Source organism: Mustela nivalis, assembly GCF_964662115.1.
Source record: "Mustela nivalis genome assembly, contig: HAP1_SCAFFOLD_176, whole genome shotgun sequence".
Classification (NCBI taxonomy): domain Eukaryota; kingdom Metazoa; phylum Chordata; class Mammalia; order Carnivora; family Mustelidae; genus Mustela; species Mustela nivalis.
In genome coordinates, this window is record NW_028136452.1 from 349,110 (window position 1) to 355,608 (window position 6,499).

The following is a 6,499-nucleotide window of genomic DNA, read 5'->3' on the forward strand; positions in this document are numbered from 1 at the left end:
TTTAAAAAAAAAAAAAAGAGTTTCAGGTGGTAGGTGTTGTAAATTTTACCCAAACTGACATTGGTCAAACTCGTTTTTGTCATCATATATATCAAGTAGTTTTCTCGGGTTTATTTTTAGAATATCCTTGTATAATGAATATTTACACTGATATCTAGTATAAAAATCTTGCAATTTAACAGTAGAAACATTAAGATATTGAAAATCAATCTATTTCTTTAATTCATTGAAGACATTTTTGGCTTGTTTCCAGTACTTTCTTACTGGTTAAAAAGTGAATTTGATTTTTCTACATGTGGCTGTCCAATTTTCCCAGCACCATTTATTGAAGAGGCTGTCTTTTTTCCATTGGACATTCTTTCCTGCTTTGTCGAAGATGAGTTGACCATAGATTTGAGGGTCTATTTCTGGGCTCTCTATTCTGTTCCATTGATCTATGGGTCTGTTTTTGTGCCAGTACCATGCTGTCTTGATGATGACAGCTTTGTAATAGAGCTTGAAGTCCGGAATTGTGATGCCACCAATGTTGGCTTTCTTTTTCAATATCCCTTTGGCTATTCGAGGTCTTTTCTGGTTCCATATAAATTTTAGCATTATTTGTTCCATTTCTTTGAAAAAGATGGATGGTACTTTGATAGGAATTGCATTAAATGTGTAGATTGCTTTAGGTAGCATAGACATTTTCACAATATTTATTCTTCCAATCCAGGAGCATGGAACATTTTTCCATTTCCTTGTGTCTTCCTCAATTTCTTTCATGAGTACTTTATAGTTTTCTGAGTATAGATTCTGTGTCTCTTTGGTTAGGTTTATTCCTAGGTATCTTATGGTTTTGGATGCAATTGTAAATGGGATTGACTCCTTAATATCTCTTTCTTCTGTCTTGCTGTTGGTGTAGAGAAATGCAACTGATTTCTGTGCATTGATTTTATATCCTGACACTTTACTGAATTCCTGTATAAGTTCTAGCAGTTTTGGAGTGGAGTCTTTTGGGTTTTCCACATATAGTATCATATCATCTGCGAAGAGTGATAATTTGACTTCTTCTTTGCCGATTTGGATGCCTTTAATTTCCTTTTGTTGTCTAATTGCTGAGGCTAGGACCTCTAGTACTATGTTGAATAGCAGTGGTGATAATGGACATCCCTGCCGTGTTCCTGACCTTAGTGGAAAAGCTTTCAGTTTTTCTCCATTGAGAATGATATTTGCGGTGGGTTTCTCATAGATGGCTTTGATGATATTGAGGTATGTGCCCTCTATCCCTACACTTTGAAGAGTTTTGATCAGGAAGGGATGCTTTACTTTGTCAAATGCTTTTTCAGCATCTATTGAAAGTATCATATGGTTCTTGTTCTTTCTTTTATTGATGTGTTGTATCACATTGACTGATTTGCGGATGTTGAACCAACCTTGCAGCCCTGGAATAAATCCCACTTGGTTGTGGTGAATAATCTTTTTAATGTACTGTTGAATCCTATTGGCTAGTATTTTGTTGAGTATTTTCGCATCTGTGTTCATCAAGGATATCGGTCTATAGCTCTCTTTTTTGGTGGGATCCTTGTCTGGTTTTGGGATCAAGGTGATGCTGGCCTCATAAAATGAGTTTGGAAGTTTTCCTTCCATTTCTATTTTTTGGAACAGTTTCAGGAGAATAGGAATTAGTTCTTCTTTAAATGTTTGGTAGAATTCCCCCGGGAAGCCATCTGGCCCTGGGCTTTTGTTTGTTTGGAGATTTTTAATGACTGTTTCAATCTCCTTACTGGTTATGGGTCTCTTCAGGCTTTCTATTTCTTCCTGGTTCAGTTGTGGTAGTTTATATGTTTCTAGGAATGCATCCATTTCTTCCAGATTGTCAAATTTATTGCCACATGTAGAAAAATGAAATTGGACCATTTCCTTACACCACACACAAAAATAGACTCAAAATGGATGAAGGACCTCAATGTGCGAAAGGAATCCATCAAAATCCTTGAGGAGAACACAGGCAGCAACCTCTTCGACCTCTGCCGCAGCAACATCTTCCTAGGAACAACACAAAAGGCAAGGGAAGCAAGGGAAAAAATGAACTATTGGGACTTCATCAAGATCAAAAGCTTTTGCACAGCAAAGGAAACAGTTAACAAAATCAAAAGACAACTGACAGAATGGGAGAAGATATTTGCAAACGACATATCAGATAAAGGACTAGTGTCCAGAATCTATAAAGAACTTAGCAAACTCAACACCCAATGGCATAGCCAATTCCTTTGTCTGGAGTGACCTTATTGCTGATAGTTCTGCGCAAATTCATCACCTTTCCATACCTTTGTTCAATTGTCAGCTTCATTGTAACTACCCTGATCTTCCTATTAAAAATTTTAACTCCCCATCCCCTGCCTAGCAACCTTGATTTTTCTCACCCTGATCGAGTTTTTCTTTTTCCCCATTGTACTCATCCTTTTTGAATGCACTATGCAATTTTTATTAAGGTTTATAGCTTTGAATTGTCTCACCCATTAAAATAAAAGTTCTACAAAGCCAAGTATTTCATTTACCAGTGTAGTCTGAAGTAATATCTGCCATATAATAGTTCAGTAGACAACTGGTAAATTTCAAAATAAATTAATGTTGAGAATATACTGAATTTCACAAGTCATTTCAATATTTATTTCCAAAAAATAAACTATGTAAAACATACCTTAAATTTACTTTCAAAATATTTTATAGCATATAATGGACAATATACATAAGCCTTAAAGAAACAATCCTATAAATAACCATTTCATACCTACTTAAAAACTACATAATACCACACTCCTAGATCCTCTCTGAACGCTCTAAAATAACCCTAAAGGAAATACATTTTTAAAAATAACAGATTTTTTGTCAAATAATTTAATAAAATAAAAGTTTCATTCATCTATGTAGATCATAATAAATGTTTTTAATAAGCATGAAATTATAACTCTGAAGTGTGCTAAAATGAAACCACCTGCTAAGGGTGAGAGAATAAAAATAAACATCATGTTTCCAAATAAGAGGAATTTATTACCTTTGAATCAAAGCATGTGGATTTGTTCAAACTGGCAATAAAGGAATATGGAGACACAAACCATAGAAAGTCATATTTTAGATTTCTAAAAGACTTCGAAGTGAAGAGTATACATTCACTTCTCACTTATTGCTCCTACATATTCATGAATTTGAGAGAAAATATAGGCCCTGTGTGTCTTAGCAACTAATGGGATATTTTTTGATATTTACATGCTTACACATAGTATGTGTTATAGTCTTCTTTTTTACATGCTGTAAAAAGGTTAACCCCTTTTCTGCAGAGATCTGAAAATGTGAAACAGTGCCTGAGTAGCTGAATTCATCTAATTCAAATTTCTTGCAGGTCTAAGACCTATTGATTTTCACTTGACTGCCTCCTTTTTCATCTGTCAATTGGTTACAAATTCTGGTACTGAAGAGAATACATTGGGGCTGGTGGCTCAGTGTGTTAAAGCCTCTGCCTTCAGTTCAGGTCATTATCTCAGGATCCTGGGATCGAGCACCACATCGGGACATAATGTAACGACAGATAGTTTATATGGGAGCCCTTTGGGTACTCTGGTGGATGAATGTTTTTAAATTAGTTTTTCATGGACATGGGGAGTTAGAGACGAGAAGGGAGGTGGGGGAAATTGGAAGGGGAGCTGAATCATGAGAGACTATGGACTCTGAAAAACAATCTGAGGGTTTTGAAGGGGCGGGGGATTTGGAGGTTGGGGTACCAGGTGTTGGGTATCATAGAGGGCACTGCTTGCATGGAGCACTGGGTGTGGTGCAAAAAGAATGAATACTGTTATGCTGAAAATAAATAAAAAATTAATTTAAAAAATATTAGTTTTTCGTAAACTACAAAAAAAAAAAAAAAAAGAAAAGCGCTCCCATTTATAGCGTACACTTTATGGTTCACAAGGCACGTGCCAACAATAAAAATAATAATGGGTTACCGTTACACTTCATAGAAAAGGAGGTACAGGGAAATTGAATGAAAGGGAATAACAAAGTAGGTTCATAAGTCAATCTTCCTTGTAAAAAAATTAACGTGAAAGTGCGTTTCTGCCACCTCTCTCCTGTGTGACATTTTATCGATGGGAGATGGAAAATAAATGGTCTGGTTAACCTTTCCCTCCCCCTCAAAACCCATTATTTGAAAACACAAAAAGGGAAGTGAAGGGAAAAATCCTCCCACTCCCATCCCCACTCACCTCCATAGCCACCTCCTCTTCCAAGAACCTAGCAGACAAGGTGCCAAGAAGTGTTAGGTACCAGCAGTGGTCTCAGATCTCATTCAAGAATCATGGTGAAAGGCATTCAAAGAGATTGTGGGGGCACAGGGATCCAATTAAGGGGGACAAGTTTAAGGTTTGCCTGGTCCCCTAAAAACTAATGGCACTAGAGAAGATGAGCTTTGGGAACTATAGCATAATGGATACAATGTGTAAAAAGCTTCAGTGAGTCATGGTGGGAAGAGGCCAAGAGGGTAGCAAACACAGTCTTAGATGATGTTATTAATAGCACTATAGGCTCTAGATTTCCTGTTGTGGTGTTCTTTGCAAGACCAGCCCGGCCAAAGTGGATACTCTCAACCTGGAACAGAGGGTCTTGGAGATGTCAGCACGTGAGGTATGATGAGAGGGTAAAATGATAGGAGGTGTCCTTTGGAAGGACTGACTCCTTGACTTTAAAAGGGAGAACCCAAATCTGTAGGTGAAATCTTTCTGGCTACAAAGAGGGCCAAGGCCTCCTAAGGTCAAGGTCTCCTCGTCACTTGCAAAGATGTCGAAGAACATATTCAGACATTTCAAAGATGTCCTCATATCATTGGTTCCCACTCTGGAATTCTATCAATAAGGTGAGAGTTCCTCTAGTTGAAAAAGAGATCTAAAAAGACTTCCCTTTCTCATGTAATTTCTGTAACCTCCAGGACACACCCACCTCCCCCTTCCAGCTCTGTAATGAAGCCACAGCTGGTGCCAATTTGTGGAACTCCTTAAAGGCTATTCTCCCTTATATACCCCCGGACCAAGTTCCCATGCTCCCTCACCCGATTTCCTGCACTCACCTCCCACCTGGTGTGTTCACACCTGCAAGTGCCTTTTACCAACCCCTTTGCCAAAAGGCAGCCAGAGTGACCTTTCAAAGACCTATCAGTTCCTGGCATTTGTCTCCATAGAAATCTGCACTGATCTAACAAATTCTCAGTCCTCCAAAGGCACCCATAATCCTCCCATCAGTCTATTCATACCCCTCCAACTGACTGATGCCTGTTCTGCCCCATCTCTCTGCCCTTCAACCACACTGCCTCCTTCTTCCTGTGGAGACCTCTCATGGCACCTGCCTCCAAGCACAGGTGATTCCCATTGATGGGAAGACCCTCTTCTCTCCCCCATCTCCCCACTCCAGTTACTCCCACTTATTCGTGAGCTCACAAGCCCCATGGTACACACTCTCCATGCAGCCTGCTCTCTCTTTTCTAGCACTGGCCTCCGTTTCTAGCTGTGCTTGTGTCATGGATGTCCCTCCCCAGCCAGCCTCCAAGCTCTCCTTCCCTTTAGCTCCAACACCTGACACAGTGCCTGGCACGTAGTAAGCCCTGGCTAGCTTCTAAGAGCCTCACTGAGGGACTGAAAGCATTTTAAAAATGTCACCACGTAGGCTCGAAACTGTAGGCAGAAAAAGCTTTGCCTGGATTGACATTTTAGAGACGTATTCGTCAAGTTGGATATGTTCACTGACGTTACCTTGTAAAATTAAAAAAAAAAAAGGGACCTCTGTATCGCTTCGCATCTAAGGAAGGCGCATGTATACTATTAGACCACGTTATGAGCTTAATGGAAGGAGACAAGATGTTTTCGCTAAGAAAATGTATAAGACTGTTGAGGTCAAGTGGGAGGAAACAGTCCGTTTGTTGGAGCATTGCTATCTTACTCTATCACAGCCACTCATAAAAATCTGACACGGGGTGAGTCAGAATTGTCTGTCGGAGATGAGTTAGATCTGGCTCATGTTCCTACAGACATGAAAGCCAGAAACGAAGAAGGAGGCTTTGAAAGCGTGGGTTGAGGAGGCCGTGTGGTTCACTGCGATGAGCTAAGTGCCCAGGGCCACCAGCAGACATGCTGGCCTGTATCCTTCCTTTGTTCTGGGGTCCCTCTTGCACCATGTGGTGAGGCTGGTGGCTGGGAGCAGCTCAGGACAGGACCTGGTGGCATCTTACCTCTCCCACCCTCCTGTGGGCTCCAGTGGGCTCCAGTAGGTCCCAAGGGACAGCCTGCCTTCCTTGCAAAGCCCAGTAGCACTGGGAGCAGAAACTGGGGCCAAAGAGTGAGCACCCTGTTTGACAAGCTGGACCAGCCACCTCTTCTTCAGATGCAGGGGGAGCCCTGGCATGCTGACTCCTCCCTTCTCCCTTTCCCCTTTCCTCTTTCCTCCCTCTTTTCTTCCCCTCTCTCCTTCCCTGGTGGTGCCC